This window comes from Perca flavescens, chromosome 10, assembly GCF_004354835.1.
Source record: "Perca flavescens isolate YP-PL-M2 chromosome 10, PFLA_1.0, whole genome shotgun sequence".
Lineage (NCBI taxonomy): Eukaryota > Metazoa > Chordata > Actinopteri > Perciformes > Percidae > Perca > Perca flavescens.
Genome location: NC_041340.1, coordinates 10,155,348 through 10,175,021, shown reverse-complemented (window position 1 = coordinate 10,175,021; position 19,674 = coordinate 10,155,348). Strand labels below are relative to the sequence as shown.

Here is a 19,674-nt window from a genome sequence, read left to right as displayed (position 1 = left end):
TTGTTATATTTTAATGTGGACATATACTGTCCTCATATAAAACGTAGTTATGCATTTGGACAGTGTCAATATTGTCACCTGGCAGTTTCTACAGAGAGAGCAGAAGTCAAGGTAGCTACACAAAAGTCCCATTTGGACCCAGTGGGGATCCAGTTTGGGGAAATGGGAGTAAAGAGACCGTCTTCAAATCAGTCTTGACAACTAAAACCAATGACAAGACACAATGTAACTTGATTCCACTGAAAGTAAAGTTTTCATTTGTGTTTGGTCTGGTTCAGTTTGATTATAATATCAATAATCAATAATCATTTGTAATGGCAATCATTTATAGCACAGAAACACTTCGGTTTATAATATTTGAAATTTATATACCAACACTGATAATATAAGTATGTTTATTGTATTATGGATGGGACAAATCATCATTCAGACGGTCCACTTATTTGATATATTCCGCTAAGTGAACAGGTTGTTAAGATGAGGGAATGTGGAACAGACTCAAGTCTGTCTCTACAACCCTATCCTCCCAGCAGGCTAAGTGTCAATCCAGAGTAAACATCTTGGGCAGGTGTACCAAGAGCCAAAAATCCATCGTCAGATCAGCGGAGGCTGTGTGCAGAGTCTGGAGGAGAAAATGGATGCAGAATCACTTTAATCACAGAGTGCAATAGATGCACACAGAATGGCCACATTGTTGTAAGATATGGATATCACACAGAAATATATTTTGTCTGTATTTGCTTCTCTTTTTTGGCTTAAAACTGTACAATATACATAGGATATATATCAGACTTTGTATGCTTTTATTATTATTATTTTGTATATGCACTAATGGCATTATATACTCAAGGATCAGAGAAGTATACCAGAACATTGAAATTTTATTCAATCTGTTTTGTGCTGACATAAACACGACATTACCAGGAGAAAGGAATCAAGTCCAGCACTTTTGTTTCTACTGAAGTTAATTATCAGCACTTTTTAACACATCTGTGCGTTCTTTGACACAACTTCTTACTGACAGAACATTTTAAAGCATTTGTTGTTCTGAATCCATCCTTTTAAAAAGCAATGTATATAACTTTGTATTGCCTGCAGATTGAACAACACATCAGTAATGGGGGGTGTGTATTTGATATGATATCATTTCTATCGTACTCTCAAAATAGCACCAGGGGATGATCCAGTCAGAGTGTACAGTATTTAAAGGCTGAATGCTTTTATAATCTTTGTTGAGAGATGAATCAAGTGTGTTACAGTTATAAAGGGTGAGGTTTGCGTTTGAGATGTATTTGTCGTTTTAAATGAATAAATCACATTGTCAGTGCCAGACATACGACTATGGAAATATTTGGCTTCTGCTTTGTGAAACAAAATGGCATCTCCTTTTCCTCACAGTAAATACAGAAAAGAAACCTCAAAACAAAACAGTCGAGAGGATAACCATTGATCCCCATCTAAGCCACGCTCAATCACACTTAAACGGGGCGGCTCTTCCTACCAGAGGATCCAGCACAAACCTTTAAGTCGACAGCTAATGCCCGGTTTAGTCCTCTCTCTCTCTCTCTCTCTCTCTCTCTCTCTCTCTCTCTCTCTCTCTCTCTCTCTCTCTCTTTCCCTCCTTAAAACTGCCATGCTACAACTTAATACCAGACGATCTCATGCTGGGCGGCTGGGAGTAGCTATCAAGGCCTGACTCCACACATTCACCCTTTGCCATTGCTTTCCATTTTGTTGTCGCTATTCTTCGTCTCACCCCCTCCAATTTCTCTTTTGCGGGTCACCGAACCCGGGGACAAAGTGTGTCTGCCCCACCTCCTAATTCTCGGACGGCAACAACAAACCCGCCACGCCACACACAACGCTGGGAGATGACATTTCCTCACCCCTGAGGCCCCCCCCCCTCGTCTCCCCTAATCCAATCAGCAAGGCCTGAGTTTTTCTAATATACCGGTGGTCTCATACTCTGACTTTATCCCTGCAGCTGTGCCGGACCGCTCATTGGCAAGATTAGGGCCTCCTCAGCTCCTCTGATCATGTATTTCAATATGAATGGGACCAATAAGGGGGTGGATTATGGCTTAGTTACTTTGGAAATCCAAGGCCCCCCTTTGATGCCCTCGGGTTTGAACGGCAATGGCAGAACCCTGCCTGGTCGGCATGGCGTAGCGGCAACGCCACCTGGCAGTCAAATGTTTGCTCATATGCGCTCATTAAACAACACCACACTGGCACTGTGGGTACTGACTGCGGGCCCGATGGCGAGCCTTGGCCGCGACCAGATGGCGCCGTCACCAGTATGCCAGGTGGGGTTCGTCGTTGCCACTCGTGAGATGCCTCATGGACGAAGGGTGGGGGGGAGGTTTGGGAGGAAGAGGAGCGTGGATGGAGCATGTTGCCAACTAGGAAAAGAATAAACAAACACACATTCCAGTTACTTTCGCTGTTTAACACTCATTTTCATCTCTCTCTCGATCACCCATTGCCTTTCCCACACACAGTGGGCACTTATAAACATATGCACTTCTTAGATGTAAACATGCTCTTAATGCAGAATTATCTACTCCACATTAATCAGAAGAGATCCCTTATGCACACTCAACATCACCCGCACGTATAAGTGCAACTGAATTCAAACACTAGAGACATACATTCACACACTAAGGTGACCTGAGAGTATCGGCCCCACCATGGCACGGCCCCTACGGGATTTTTTCATTAGTTGTTGAGGCCTGTGTCGTCTTCTCGGCCGGCCCTCCTGCCCTTGCATCTCGGGGCCCATTGTGTGTGAAGTGCTAGAGGTGATTAATATTTGTTTTCCCTCCTCTGTGGGAGAGGAAGACCCAGCTGATCCACTGTGACCCCTCCTTAATCCCCAGTGGGTCGAGCCAGTCTCTGCGTTTCCTTTCCTCTTCTTTGGTTTTTTTTTTTTTTTTTTTTTTTTTACCTCGGAGGGGGCCTACCCTGTAACACTCGTGTCGGACCTGAGGATCATAAGACCTGGGCTTTTTAACGCTCATGTTAAGTTTTGAGCTGAGCAACGATGACACGTTTCTTTAAGAGGGACAGGGAGTTTTTATTTGCCTTATCCCTCCTCCATGAAATGACACCAGGGGTGTAAATATAGAGTGCATGTAGTTGGGTTGCACTGGGGCCCATAGAGAGAACGGGCTCTGCAATAATGTGTTGGGCGGAGAACGGGCCCCTTAAAGTGATTTAGATTGCCACCTTGGAAATAGGCCTAAAGGCTCAAAGAAAAACTCATGTTAAATGAAAAATTCTTCCATTTTCTATATATGCCTTTGAAAAGGCAAACCCATCTCCATCATGATTTTCTTTTATTTTTTATGGTAAAATAGTCGGGAGCAATCTATGACAAAATGATATGCTTATTCTATATAAACAATAAAAAAAACTTTAAATAAACTGTAAAAAAAAACTATTCAATTAAATATTTTTGTCGTATATCGATATGCATTGATTATTGCCGGGTGTATGTTGATGTTGTCCAATGTCAAGTATTTGATCATTTGACAAGACGATACGATATACGGTAACAAGTTTAAGCGCAAAATCTATGAAGACAAGCTGAGCACATCTGCAAGCCGAACGACTAATGGTGTGTTTCATATCTAGTAACTACCTTTCGCCACTGACTGACTCTTGTAAATGTTGTTGCCAAGACAGTTTATGTTGAGTCTGACATTAACTCAGAAACTGCAAACAAACCAGACAGGGACAGTTTCACATCAATCTGCACATTTCTTGCAAAACTGCTCAGTGCAGCAGGATGGTTTTCTTAAAGTTTTCTAAAATAAATGGCTCAGTGTCAGGTTCAAAAACAGACGTGCATGTCCAATTTTGGACAAGTGCTACTAAATGGCCTCTGTATTGCTCTGCAGGTAGTTTAGACAGTTTGGACAGGTGAGGGAAGTATCTTCCTTACAGAAAATGAGAGGATTTCCTGAGTCAATTGGGCTGAGATGGCCAGGTTGAGGGGTTTTGGGGCTTTGTTGAGGCCAGTGGAGGGGGTGTCTTGAAGGATTGAGGGGCTTGCGGGCTCTATTGAGCACTTGATCCTGTTGACAGATATACTGCTCCTTTTGTGACCACATGGCTGTGATGGAAATGACAGGTGCAGTATGGGTAGCCGATGAAGAAAAAAAAAAAATCATTTCTGGCGTTGTGTTTCAGTGGTTGTAAAAACACAGCTGTTTTCAGCTTTCTGAACCGGCTGCGCGCTCGGTTTCCAATTCTCTCCAGCTCCTTGTTGCCTTGTTGGCGTAGTCACTAAACTCGCAAACACAGTCTTATGGTCTTAGCTCTTTATAAGAGCTTTAGTTGGAAAAAATGTACAGATCAGTATTAACGATCAACACTGTTGGATGAAAGCTCTTAGCAACTGGCTCAAAACCTGCCTCAGAGTAACTGATAGTAATGGGAAACTGCTTGGTTATTTAACACACACACACACACACACACACACACACACACACACACACACACACACACACACACACAAACACAGGATGAGAGGGAATGATTTCGTCATAGCCAAGCTGAAAAAGAAAAGGTATTTTATTAAGATATGCAAATTATAATATAGAAACAAATGACAAGACAATTTCATACCGTGGAATGCCTCTAGAGAACACAAATATAGCATGACTATTTTTGTTGAATTAACATTCTAGACATATACATGACAACTGTTACCAACAGGGAAAAAAGTGCAGTAGCAAAATAAAAAATTTGATCAAATCAACATTACACAGCAAAAGTGCAAGTCTAGGGAAAAATGAAGTAATTTAGGCCACTTTTATGATTGCATAGCAGAAAAAAATGAAAAAAGAATATTAGTACTTATCCTGATTAGTAGTGTTTCAAGTCAGTTATTTATTTTACATTTAGCCTACTTCATTCATATTTCTTTTTAACTAAATTAACCATAATTAACCATTGGAGTCTCTATTTCTTACAAAATTATTAACTTAAGATATTAGACAAGATACATTTATAAATATTTTTTTATTTACAGATTTATGAATGTATTTGATAAACACCTTACCTTTTTCTTACCATTATGCATTGTGGAAGTAAAATATTTTATTTTTTGTTTAATGGCTATGGCATTTTCATAGTATCCTACAAAATATTACCAAAGGTAATACAAATATAGTTAGCTAAACCCTCATTCCTATGGGACAACACTGACATTGCCAGCTATTGTAGAAAAAAAACTGTAATTTGGGAAGTGAATGATTTAAAAAAAAGAATATTAAAGTTTTCCACAAGTTTGGATTCTGAGTGTGTATGTGTTTGTGAGAGTGTGTGTGTGTGTGTGTCTGTTAATGTTAACTCCATTTCCTCCTCTTTTAAAATCTTTTTAAAACCCTAAAGCATATTATTCAAATGTTTTTTTAAACCACCATGTGCACAATAGTAACATTTTTAGTAGATTCCTTCTTTTCATTCGACAGCACTGTGCCTGACATGGTCCAGTCAGCTTTGTGTGGGAGTGTGCTCAGTGGGAGAAGCAAAGCTTTTAGCTCTCTATGAAGTTGTCTAATGAGTGGCGCCGAGTGCCACAACTCCTCCACAAATTACTTTTCTCTGCTGTCAGTCCTCACTCCCCCAATGTTGTGCTCCCATATTCTTCTTGTCAACACCTCAGGCACTGCCATCTCTTTGGACAAGCATCAAACCAAACGTTTCACTTCATAGCATTTCATAGCTACCAAATAATTAATAAATGTAAAATTACTTTTGGTCAAAACAAAGTGATATAAAAAGAAGCTTGCCTGCCAAAACGTATAATGAAAAATACAAGTAACCAAAAATGTTTGGTGATAGATAAAATCCTATTAAGTTAACAGCATGCTATGTTAACTGTATTGAACAGACCCTTGTCTTGGAAGATTTACGACAAACGCCACAGTAGAATAAGCTTAAAATCCTCAACGACCAATACGACGGCAGCACCACACCAGGGGGACTTGAGTAAGAGAGGTATTGATATCTGCCAATGGAAAATAAAAGCACCCCATTCTATGTGGATTCAGCATTGTGACACAAAGATTGACATCTGATCGACAAAAACCCGAGCTCGTAGCCCTGATCCACGCCAACCGAGTGCATGCTGTCACTTTTCACTTTCCCGACATGAAGCAATTGTACCTGCTCATCGCTCTGGGGTTTAACTGATGAATGACATTGCAGTGTGCTGTGCCTCACTACGGGCCATTTGTGGGGAGATAAGAGAGACTTCCTGGATTAAGGAGGTAGTTGAGGTACATCTCCAGAGAGCCTGTTTGTTTGGGTAAGACAGCTCCTTCATTACTGCAAAACTGTGGGAGGCTGGGAAGCCAACCTGTCTCCGAGATAGCACGGGACTGCTGCCAAAATGTACTTAACCAGACTGAAAATGTAACCCACTTACCCATGATACATCCAATATTTCATGAAGTGTGCATCAGGCATCATGCATGGTTTTGAGGCATTCATATTAAGCAGATGCAGACATTCTGACATTAAAATATCACATATCCCACCTCACATGGTGTGAAACGGCACACTCGTGATGTTCCGATTTTTTTAGTAGTAGTTTTTTTGCTTTGTGGGTGGCCCAGCATGACCTGGCCGGTGAGCCTTGGAATTAAAATGAATGAGTTTGTGATGCCAGTGTCACTTTGAAAAACACAAGCTGACCATCGTGTTCTTATCCAAGCATACAGGATTACACTCAGAGGAGTCACGTAGGCTTACATACTCATCTTGGACAGAACAATAAGAAAACATCAAGGCCAAAACATTAAGCTTTGCTGCGTTTGAACAGCACGTTGTTCGCCAATTTGGGTGTGAGGCTGAAACTAGCAAACATTTTGCATTTCTGCTCTATACAGTAAAGTATATGTACAATTTATTGATTATCACAATTTTTCCAAATACATTTCAACTAATCTTATATTTTTGGTTATTGAGGAACTCCACTGAAGGAATTTTTAGTCATTTAGAGTATTATTTATTACTGTAATTTCCCCTAGCTTAAATTTTCCCATATCTTGGAATTCCAAACTTTTGCTCCAAAACTGCTGTCAAAGTAATGTATTTAATATAAAACTGTTTATTATGCATGATCAACCTTGTAACAGCAAGTACATTGTAAGAAAAACTTATTGTATATTGTGTGAGTGACTAAAAAACTCTGACTTAAAGCAAGAGCAGGAAAAAACCACACTTTTCCCTAAATCTTACCCAAAGTGCTTTTGTTGCCTAAACCAAGGACTCAGGATGCAAAATCCCGATTTGCCGGTGTCAAAATGTTGGCTCGTCTGCCCAAGCCACATTCATACGACTTTTGAGCAAAACAAAAATGTAGCACTTTGTTCATTGGACGGAACGTTGCCATTGAACAAAATCCAGGCAGCAATTATGTTTACCTCAAAAACACACTTAGCAAAACACATACCCACCTATACACATTATTTCTACAGAGTTAGCATGATGGAGCAAGTTAATGACTACATTTTGCTCATACTGATCTGTTATATCCCAATCAACAAGTGCATATCTACCTCGTACCTAAAACTAATAGAAAGATGTGATAGTGAGCTGCAGTGCTGGTGTGCTGTAGTGCTGCGTGGGGCCTCTTGTTGCCCCAGTGGCGGTGAAGGGGGAATTAGATGTAGTGTTGTCTGAGTCCCTGTTAATCTTCAGCTGATTAGTGGAATTCTAATCAGGGCTCCTTCAGAGAGAGTGTGGTAAAGCAAGGATAAGAGAAAGGGGGAGAAAGAGAGAGAGAAAAAGATGAATGTGGAGAAACAATGAGAAAGCAGAGATGGGGAGAACCCCCTCCCCCCCTCGCCTTCCTAGTTTCCTCTCGTCAGTCAACCCCAACGCCAAGGACCACAGGCCTGCATCTCCTCCGGCCAATAAGATCTCAGGCCCTCGGGTCACCTGGCTCACCACACTAATCCTGAATATGCCTGGTAGATTAGCACTTTCCCACTCGCAGCCACTCTAGTCCAAGCCCTGGCAAATCCCGAGGTAAATGTCGGAGCTTCCGGTAAGTGGGTGAGCACGGCGTCGTGCAGTGGATTAAGGAGAATAGGATAATATTTGCAAGCCCATCGGCAGTAGTGGTAAGGCTGAGGATAAACAGTAATGGTCCGTCTTTAGCCTCTTTTTTTTTTTTTTTCTCTCGCTCGTCAAGGCAAATGGTAAATCTCTGAATCCCTGTATATAGTCTCTGACACTGATGAGCTAAATGAGTCAGCTGTAAATTAGTCCATGTCACCCATCTAACCTCAGTCAGGCTTCAATGGATAAACAATTAGTTAGGAATATTCTAATACGAATCATATGGATGAAATTCGGTTAGAATGGATATCTTTTTACATTTTGAGATATTTTAAACAGCACAATAAAGAATATTCTTGGGAATCAGCTTTATGCTGATTAAGAGTGCTAATAATTCAACTCAGCATCAGGATTGGTATTTGTGATCATACAGATCATGCACTTCTCACAATAAGGAATGGCTCTAAAAGTGCCAGACTTGTGGATTGAAAGATTGTATGTCTTTGTACAGGAAATAAACATAGATTAGCTAGCATCAGGATTTTAACTGTAACTCCTTGGTTTTTGGTTGGGTTCAGCAACAGTGGGACGTCAGCAACAGTTGGACATTAAAGAATTGCCATAAAGATCTTTGTATCCTGAAAATCTTGCCACAACACCACCTGCCATTGACCTATCACTTTTATTTTTGTAACATTATCCTGGGGGCGGAGACATGTGGGCGTGGTTAAAAGGGCTTTAAATAAAAAGGCTATACATTGACCAGATATTGCAAAAGTTGTATTTTAATGAAACCACGTTGTCTGATCACATTTCAAAATAGGAATGCACAAGATATTCATTGTTTTTCCTGATAACTGTATTTTTTGTGTGTTTGCTTCAACTGTTCATTACTATTCTTTTGTAAAGCATGTTTCATGCAGCATTCCTGCAATACTATGCAATTTTAGAATGATGCTGTGGCTCATGTTGTTAAAGCTGTTGTACTGTGCAGGTTGTTAGTCCGATCATGTAAGAATGAAAAAGAGAACATTTGAAATCATTATTTATTTTATTAACTTTCAGAATCTTTGTCTGTATAACTACATTATCAAAGCAATGTAACATTGCATTACATTTAATTACTTTTTTATTACTTTTTTTATGAATGGCGATTAAATATAAACTTCTGGATATGCCCCAAGCAAAATGTGGTGCTAAAATACATATTCAATACACATTAGAAGTCTAGGCATGTCTTCCCTAATTTATTTAATATGACTGCTTGCTGTTACTGTAAGCTAACTTAAGTTACATACCTGCAGATGTTTCCTGACGTTGGAGATCGACATTTTTGACGTCAATAGCATTTTAACCACTGGCAAACATTTGTTGCATTGCATCGTTATGTTCGAAACCTTCTCAGATTTTTGTATGAAATGATTTTTATGATTTTATATTTCCAGCACTGGAAGGCATTTTTATCCATAGCCATAGTGGAAACTCTTAGACAGCTTGAGAGGCAATTTAACTGTCAGAAGGGTGGCACTGCACATTCCAACAGGACAACCAATTGAAATGTGGATGTAAATGTCAGACAAAAATCTAATACTATTCAACATACAGCCTAGCTTTTTTCAGAAAATATTCAGAAGTAACGTAATAAGTCTAAGTGTAATGTAGTCATGGACACTTTCATAGGTAACTGTAATTTAATTACATATTTTTTCCCAGTAACTGTAATGGATTACAGTTACCCATTTTTGTAATTACATTACGTTACGCCGTAACATGTAACTTGTTACTCCCCAACACTGTCGATATATTACAACACAGCTCTACGTCCATATCATAGCTGTGTATCTAATTTTTTGTATACAATTTCACAAAAAACATGATCAATGTGACTGATTTGTTGTAGTAGTACCTTAGTGCATTTGCCAAAAAGTGGCCCACTGTTGCTTAACCCATCCTAAACAACAATAGGTAAAAACCCACCAGTACAAGATGGCTGATACCTCAGATATGTCTGTATCTGTAGCTCTCATATTATCAATATCATATAAGCACACAGTGGACTAGTTTCCTCTGTACTGTAGATGGCACTGTTAACCTTGACTTAACTTGGTTGGGACTTCAGTGTTAAGGAAGTAGAGTGGGGTAGAAACAGTCGACGTCTGCTCCTTATTACCGCGTTCAGCCCCGGGGATAAATTAATTAAAGTGGGGAATAATAATAATAATAATAACACAGATTATCTTTGTCATCGCAGTTAGGCTAACAAAACTGTAGGTACAGTTCTTCTCTATTTCTGTTTGTCATAGAAGTGGAGTGTTGGTGGGTGTTGGGGGAGGGGGCGAGTTTTGGACGGGAGAGGTTTGGGGTTAGGGCCGGAGTGAAAGGCAAGTGTGTTATTGTAACAGAGCTTATGAGGGAGTCAAGAGGAGGGCAGTGTGCCGATCGCACGCTAGGCTGCATGATTCACAGAAGAGGCCTGAACACGAACCCTCTGGACCCCCCACTTCCCCTCCCTTGCTTCTGAAATCCCCGCCGTCAGCTCGCATTATGATACTAATACCAAAGTGATGGCGAATCACCTCACGTCACCTCTCGTGTCGGCGACTCTATCCATCTGGGGTTAATTGGCACCCTAACCTGTGGACAACGCCAAAACAGACAATAATTGTTGAGTTGTTCTCCACTCTGAGGGTAGACAAAACATCACTGTCACCACTGAACCTGTGAAAAAAAAAAAAAAAAAAAAAAACAGCTGGAAAAAAATGCCTTACGAAACCCTTCAATGACCCCTTTGAAAATTTCAAAAATGCCTGCTGGTCAGTTACGAATCAAGCTTTTCATTCTTGAAAAGCTGACCTTAGGGAAATGTGAGACTTAACATGGCAGCAATGATCCTCTCGGTCCTTAAAGTTGTTTGTGTATGCAAATATCACTGAATGTATGCATTATTGTCTAATTACATCAGTGTATTGGACTAGATTAAATGTTGTGCAGCAGCCTCACCTCACCCTGTTACATTATCTAAACTGATGAACCCTAATTGAGACAAAGAGACCAAGCCCTGTCTCGTGACCGGCGCTCGAACTTTTCTATCTTTTCATGTTGCCTGTAAAAGGGGGAAGACTGACCTCATGCACTGCCAGGATATTACTTTACATCTTCTTCAGGCCGCGCCCTCACTTTCGGCTCGTGAATGATTCCAGCCTGTAGAGTACGTTACTGCATCGCTTCCTGTGCACTGCGGATACCCTAATAGCTGGTCACCAAAGCCTAATGGAAGACAGGTGTTGAGAGGGAAAGAGCGATAGAGACCGAGTCTGAAAAAATTAAAGATGACTTAAAAGAAAGTTTTAAAAAAAATCACAAAAGACTTTCAAAGCTTCCTCTAATATCCAAAATCAGAATAATCTATTGACTGTTAAGGGTCGGAAGATTGAAATGATATTGGTTTCTGCTGCTCATCAATAGTTAATTCAATCAAATTGTAATGCAAGCTAGCAAATTTGTCCAAGACATGAATTCCTGATAATTGCAAAAGATAAATGTTCTTTGTCCTCTTCACTTCTCCACAATCCAATTAGGATTCGATGCCTAGAAAATCAGATGACTGTATGCTCTGGAGCGAGACAAAGTTAGCTTAGCTGCTCATTAGCCATTTCCTTGAGCCCTCTTGTAATATTGTCTTACCAAAGTTAGCTTTGGTCTGAATCACTAATCAAGTGCACACATCCGGTGTTTGATGAAATTTTTACCTATTCCTAAAGCATTTCCTCTACCCGCAAAAATTCATTAGTTTCAGCTAGAAAAGGAAAACGGGAGGGGGGAGTCATGCACATATTGAGTTATGTTACTTTGTCTCATTTTTCTCTCTCCTGCTCATTTCTTCATCCTCTGTTCTCTCCCCCCCTGAAAGTTTCTTGTTCTCTTTGTGGTCCCCCCATTCTTGCGCATATCTATGTTTCTTCCCACAGAAACATCACTAAAGCTCAGGGTGTGGGGGTCTCTGGTGAAAACAAATCCCTGTGTTGTCTGTTCTGTGCACACTCTCTCTGTTTTGACGAGAAATGGACCCCCCATGTGGGAATAAAGTGGGGAGAATATTATAGTCAGTCATCCACTTTAAAAAGTATCATATTAAAGTCAAACTGAAATTAGAATTTTGTATTGAAGGAAGAAATGCTTTAAATTCTATACATCACAATACTAAAAGAGTCGTTCAGTTGGACATTTTTTGCAGTGTAGAAACCAGAGACATATGTACACAGCAATTACATCTCAGCACCCTGTGCAGAGTGCATAGCTGAAACACACTCAGAAGGGTCACTGCCCAGGGGATCGCGGTTTGCCCATTAAAACATCATTGGACAATGCAGTTTATTTAAAGAGACATATGACTCTGCAATGCTTCTGTTTACCCTCCCTCCACTGGAGAGCAAAGATAATACCGTTTGGTATTTTCAAAGAGAAAATGGAAACTGTAATTTCCAGTGAGTGACGTCACCACAGGTCAAAAGTTGCATGTACGGACGTAGCTGATTTATTCATTTAAATTGAGGACTGAGAGTGGATGAGCAGGGAATATGTTCAACTTGCTCCTATGGGTTTGAGTCTACCTCCGAAAATGCTTTATGTCGATCTTGGAAACTATTTTGGTTTCTAGGGTCTATCTTTCCGGATTTTTAAAAACGTAAATGGGTTGATCAACAGGATTGTTGCTGTTTTTGGAGCAGTAGTTACAGTAGTAGATACCTCCCTTTGGAATTAAACTTTTTACTGACTGTCACTTTATGTGTAGTAATGTGTTGAATCACAATGAGCAGCAACAGCTCTGTAGACACCAGAGCAATAGTAAGAAGTCAGACCCATCTATGTCTCGCACCTTCACCCAGATAAAACAGTCAACATGAACACCCCCCCATGGTGCCCCTGGAGGGTCCGTCACCCTGCTGCATGCCCACCCTATCTGGAATATTTAGCTCAGATAGAATATTTGCTCCCTCTAATTGTCCTGTCAGTAAATCAGGAGCCTCCCTTCCTTCACTGCTCCATGTCAGCCTTTCTTATAACACGCTCCCTGATGTGTGCACATTGTGCCTTTGTTCTTGAGGATCGCCGGCTGTTTTTGTTGGCGACTTGTGTGTGTTGAATGAGGTCTTCTGTTGGGCAAAGCCGGAGCGTACAGTGAGAGAACAGGCGGTAAGAGAACTGAGGAAAAAGAAGAAGAACAAAAGCGCTCTGAGTGGATCAATTAAATGCTTCTTTAATTAGGCAGTGCTCCAGTTTTGACTTGTGGGTTCATATTTTTGCTGGTTATTGGCATTGGTCAGAGGGTTGTGTTGAAGTTGCCACAACAAACACACACAAATACACACACACACACACACACACACACACACACACACACACAAAAGAAAGGTCTGGCCTTACATACTTTTCTCTTTTATTTGCTTTAAAACACATTTGTTTTTACGTAAATGCTCTGTCTCCATGCTTACCTTATCTTGACCTAACCCCTATACCCATTCCCCTCCCCCACCCAACATCAATCAGGTGTGTGAGAGGCATCGTGGTAATTTGTTAACCTTTATCCAGGGACCACTGCTGACCTCAGTCTGTCAGTGTGACTGGGAACACTGGACTGGATTTGTTCAGGAAAACAGATCGGCATTTAATATATCTCAGTCTAATGTATTTGCTCAGCAACTTATAGTTTTAATTAACATAGTAAAACCGCGTTATTCTGTCTATGTATTTGCTGATGTGTTACAAGATACAGTACTGTGATCACAAATACACGCATAACTAAATAAATCTCAACATGCAACACTGAAGTTGTTATCATATAAGCAAATACCACCTTGTCTCAAATTCTAAGTTCCCTCAATCAGAGCACAATTTGACATTCAAAATCAGTTTTGTGATGAAATTAAAGAACAAAATGTGTTCTAATTATCTTTCTTTTAATTACAAGACAAAGGCAAGGAAAATGCAGTTAATTTCTCTGCTAGATTATTATTCAAGGCACAACGCTGGCTTGCTGTTAACTCTGAGAGCAAATGCTCTATGCCGATGCATATTCATATGTTTAACATACAGACATGCATTCCTAATGATGTAGGAGAGGATAGAATGCAATAAAGCTCATTAATACATTTTACCATGCCAGTCAGTCCTCGGCATGACAACGCTGCATCAAATCAAGCTAATTCAATTCTCCAATAAAGAGCGACTCAGATGTGAGATGAAAACAGAGAGAAATGAAATGTAGCTGTTGCAGTGTGTTTACTCTTTCAGCAGGACATTTGTACTTTTTAATTATTTCTGCTGGACGAAGGGCGAGTTTCTCATTCATAAAGCTATTACTTCCTCAACTCTGAAGTTTTTTTCTGAACTCTTCTCATGAGACATTAACAATCACCCATTTCCAATTAACTTGAGTCAGGGAGAATCCTCTTCATTTTTAAATGCCTCAAATTATTTTAAATCTTGTTTTGAAAAAGGCAACATTTACAGAGAACTATTATTATGTTCAATTATTCACTATTTTCAAATAAGAGTGAGAGTTAACCTCTCTGGGATGAAAATACTTATATATATATTTTTCTACAGCGCACTGAATGCATAACATAAATACAAATAAATTGGTAAATGTGTCCCACTTGTGCAATGAAAGTGAAATTGAGCACACACAAAAATAAATGATATAATAAACAGTAAATAAACCAGCCCTCGGCAAAAGCTGTGAGCTACCAAAAAACTTTGAGATTTACATTTGCAAAAAAAACACATTATATGCTATTTGCAATTAAATGACCCCAACCTAAATACTGGGCTTTGTTTCTTAGTCTCCCTGGCTTTATTAAAGCTACTTAAGCAATTTCTAGAGCCTTACTAAAACCTCAGTCTAAGGTGGCAGATGCCAAAATTAGTCACAACTGTGAATATGACAGTTTAAAAAAAATCCAGACCTTACTACCTGCTCCTCACTCAATGCCTTATCAGAAATAGGATGTTAGACTTTAAATCACAGAAATAGCCGGTTTACGAGCCCTTCCCAGTAAAACCTCTTATCTCGATACATGCCCTGTCACTTTTGGTTTTAAGATTTAACAGGAACCAGTCCCTGACGTTAGGGGTTAGACAACCAGACGTCTCGTCCAGCCAGAGTGGGCAGACGTCCGTAATGGCCGTGGACTTTGTTTATAAATTATTAATGATTTTCTCCCCTCCCTGTCATTTTGGACAGGCTGTGAGACGAGCCGATGCCTCTCCTGTTTGCGTGGCAGCGTGCTCCTTAAACAGATTGCAATTTATTCCTCTGCAGTTTGTCCGTCAAGGCTAACTCTGACAACATAATCCCAAACTAATCCGCCATGTTCAGTTTTTCTTGTTGGCTCTCATGCAAACTGCTCTGCCAAATCCCGCTACCTGTCAGGCTGGCCTTGCGATGGGGAGCCCAGACGAGCTGCCAGCCCTGCTGCAGTGGCTCCTGTGGGGGGGAAGGAGAGAGGGAGGAGGGGGAGGCATGGTGCCTGGGTAGACTTAACCCCTGCCTCCCTCCCTGTAATCCACTGTAAACAGCCAGAGCCTTAGAAGGGCTAACTGCACTAATCAAGCCCCAAGCTCGCCCAGTCACTATCATACACAGTGCCCTAAGAACTAGAGATTTGAGCAGCTACTGCAGTGTGTGTGCAGGGTATAAGTGTGTGTGTGGAGCAGAGGGGCACATTGACAGCTCCTAATCCCCAGAGAGGGAAAAAGGTGCCAACATGAGGCAGAGATGGGTGTCACTACAATGGTCAACTAGAGCCACCAGAAGAGTTTTCCATGACTTCAAATATTAAAAGACTGGGGAAAACAGAACCATTGCAGCCCATTGCAGACTCTAGATATTTCCTTAATTTTAGGTAAATATATTTCATTAGACCAATACAACATGCTACTAGTCCCGGGGTATCAAACTGAAATGTAACAATTTAGAGGAAAAACAAATTATAGTAAATTAAAGGAGTAAACATGCATATAGAAATTAGACACTCACGTGTTTTCCAGAAGGCTGGGTTGAGCTCCAGTAATTAGGACACACATTCTATATTCCCCTACAAGAAAACCAGCCACTCAATATTCTCTTTCAGCCTTTGGAGAGCCACATTTAAATTTCCCTCACACCCTCTCTCAGTCTCTCTGACAGTGGCCCAAAATCCACAGGAAGAACATAAAAGGCCTGAGAGTAGTCAAAGGCAAAGGGAGGCGAACTAAGCCAACTCCCCCCATCAACAAAAAGCAAAGTTTCAAGAACTGACTTGACCTGCCAACACAAGCAATAAAACTTTACCTGCTTGGCTTCCCCCCCACCCCCACCTTCTCTTTCATTGTTCCCAGTAATTAGCAGATTCAGTGGGGTGTCTGTGGTGGGTGGGGGTCTGGGAGTCAAAAGCCCACTTTGTCAGTGTCCATCAAGCATTATCAGAAGATTTATTGGTGTTACAGCCAAGAGGCTTTGTAAATGAATCAATTCGTTTTCTTGTTTGTAACAAAGAATCAAACATGTTCTGTTATAAAATGGAACGCATAGATGGCAACAACTTTAATGTGTCTCAATGCCAACAATGGAAGAAAAAAAAAATTAGCAATGTTTCAATAAAAAAAATAATATAATAATAATATCAAAAGTTCAATTAGTGTTCACTGTGAGGGATTATTAAGCTCAAACAAGATTCATATCCCTGCAAGTTTGTTTTCCTTTTGATCTTTTTATAGTTTAAAATGACAAAAAAAATCAATGCCAATCTGGAAGGTAGAATCTAAATCTAATCTGAAAATGTATCTAATGGAAAATAGTCTAGAGAACTGTACACTATGGCACTTTAATGTGCTAAAACATGGAAACATATCTATATGGTCCTCTACAGAAACTGGGACGTCAACATTGAGGGGCCCCATGGACACACTCAACATCTGGGGCTCCATGTGGACACACTGACTCCTGCTCTGTGCAACAATGCAGGAGCTTCGTACAGTTTCCAACTCCTGAGACTGTGGGAAAGCTCCGGACAAATATGTTTGCCACTTTAGTGCTTCAGATAAAAGTGGCCTTCAAGGGTGGAGTTTAGGAGAGTGTTGAGATGACGGTGAGGGAGGTGAGGGAGTTGGCGGAACTGCGAGGAAATTACGAACATGACATGCAGCCGATAAGGGTCCCCCAGCGGGTTAACACCAGAGCTTGTAACTGGGATTGCCCCGAGAAGCCCTCTTAGGAAGGCCTGGCATCTGCACGATAGCAAAAAGCCCTGGCGCTCATACGAGTGTTGCACACGGCAGGTCTGGAGGGTGGTTTGGACACGAGCATGCAGCACACCTCTGTGGATGATCTGGGGTAGAAAGACCAGATGTTGCACTGGCTCTAATAAAGGCAAGACAAAGCAGAGCATTTGCTTTCTTTCTGCATGTAATGAAATGAGACTACAACACACATCAAACTGTATCCATACATTTGCTACTTAGGGGCCCAAAACAATCAACTGACTTTTCTAAAGAGTTATTTGAATCAATATTAAGTGAACGCTATTTAAATCTTGTCATGTTTCATTTCACAAAAAAAGTTATTAGATATCCACTACATCATAGTTTTGCCAGGTCGTAGGAAAAAAAAGTGGCTTTCAAACAAATCTGTTTACAGTGTAACACCCATCACTTAGTTCCAGTGTATGCCACAAACTTGGACACCCATCAGTTTTGACATAACATGTTGAAATGTTGAAACTCACATTTGCTCTTGCTGAGATGATATGGACATGTCAGCTGGTGACAATGGAAAGATTAGTGCGGAAACAATGTCACTCAGGTTACAGGCAGAGTTAGAGTGCAGAACAGAATTCTATTTAATGTACAAGTTATTAATTATTGGTATTAATGCAGCAGCATATACCAACTATTCAATGCTAGGAAGCACTTTAAAAGTTACAATAGACAGCAACCTATATGCAGACTTATGCCTCACACTCTCCCTATGTTAAATTACTGTCACAAACAGAAAAATGTCTTACAGATTGTTTAAAATAAGTTTAGTAATTTAATTTATACATTCTTGCTTATATAAAATATAGAAAAATGTGTGAAAACATTACGCTGAGCTGATTTGAACATTTGATCCAGTTATGAGACTTCTATTCTATTGAATTCAATACAAAGACATATACAGGTATATATTCTACACATACCTGCAGATCTTCTGCAGCATTGTTCCATATCTTAAATCCTTTCCACAGTACACCACAAAACAAATGCCACAAGACCAGAAAGGACAAGAAAAAGCAATAAAAAGTGAGTGATGGCCATTGATATTTCAGGCTGAAGAAATCCTGCGTCAGGAGACTTTGCTTGGCTTTACATAAACAGGGTAATAAATAGATCGATCACACATAGCAAGGGAGATTCATGTCACATTAAGTGACGGGACGTTGAACATAGGCCCAGCTATGTCTCATTACTCAGAGGACGCTTCCCTGGGGGAGGGTGTGTGTGTGTGTGTGTATGTGTGTGTGTATGTGTGTAGTGAAAGTGGTGGACAGTTTGCATGTTAAAAGCCAGGCACAGTACAGAAGCCAGCTGCTGCAGACACACCACTGCTGCAGGCTGGAAAAAAATATCTACGAAGACTTTTCTGGAATACAGATAAAGTGCATCAGTATTGACAGGCCTCTGGCACAGCTTATAATGGTCTGTAATCAACCCAAATAAATCATATCTCATAATGTCACAGATTTGAATAACAATTTGAGCAGACCTCTAACAGACAGGTCTTGTGATGAGGTAATACTATTTATCTCAACACAAAAACAGTGAGGTAATACTGAGCTTTTCAGCTAAAAGTCTTGAAATTCTGTTCTCGCAACAGTAATGTCTTGCAAGTTCAATGGGTCGTAAGATGATTTCTGAGAGATAAAAAGGATCATTTTGTGCTTTACTATTGTAAGAATAATACTTATCAGGTTCTCAAGGGTCACAAGGCTCAGAACGCACTCTGCATAAACTGTGTACTCCATAGCCATGGACACTTTAAATCAAGTGAAAAAACAGGAACTTAAAAGTGACACTTTTGCCATTTTTCTGTGACAATGGTGACAGATAATTTGAAAGATCCAGCAGTCTGGATATACGTCAGCCTGTGGTGAGCCAAAGCAGAGTGCAAAGCCAGCCACACCAGACACAAAAATGCCTCGGAGTCAGTTAGAGCCAGTGGTATCCATCAGCATAAACTTCACATTAAACCAAAAACCAGGGACGCCTTGGTGTCCGAGCACAAAAGATAAGGGATACAGTTGATAGGTTTTTCAGACTTTCTTCAACATTTTTGATTCCTGCAGTTTGAGTATCTCTGCATTTGCAAATACATTGTACAATGTGAATCCCTGAATGTAATGCTTAAATCTCTATATAATACAAATGTAATACCAATGAGCTTTTATTTTATTGTAGTATAGACCAGTTATCAATTTGATTCATCTTGGATTAAGGGCTCTGAACACACTTCATTTACAGGTTAAACAATTTCAATGGCATGACCAGAAGCATTATTTCTGATATACTTGGGTTTAT

At 40.2% G+C, this 19,674-nt stretch overlaps 1 long non-coding RNA gene across 2 annotated transcripts; it reads right to left on the bottom strand.

Moving 5' to 3' along the window:
* Nucleotides 1-459: 459 nt before the first annotated feature.
* On the bottom strand, nt 460-16,229 carry LOC114563156 (uncharacterized). Of its 2 annotated transcripts, none has more exons than XR_003693587.1 (3): nt 16,118-16,229; nt 2,249-2,402; nt 460-622 (listed from the first exon to the last, which is right to left on the bottom strand). It is a non-coding gene; the product is annotated as an uncharacterized LOC114563156 (long non-coding RNA). The 2 variants fall into 2 exon arrangements; XR_003693586.1 differs by lacking the exon at nt 16,118-16,229 and adding an exon at nt 11,205-11,340.
* Nucleotides 16,230-19,674: the final 3,445 nt, after the last annotated feature.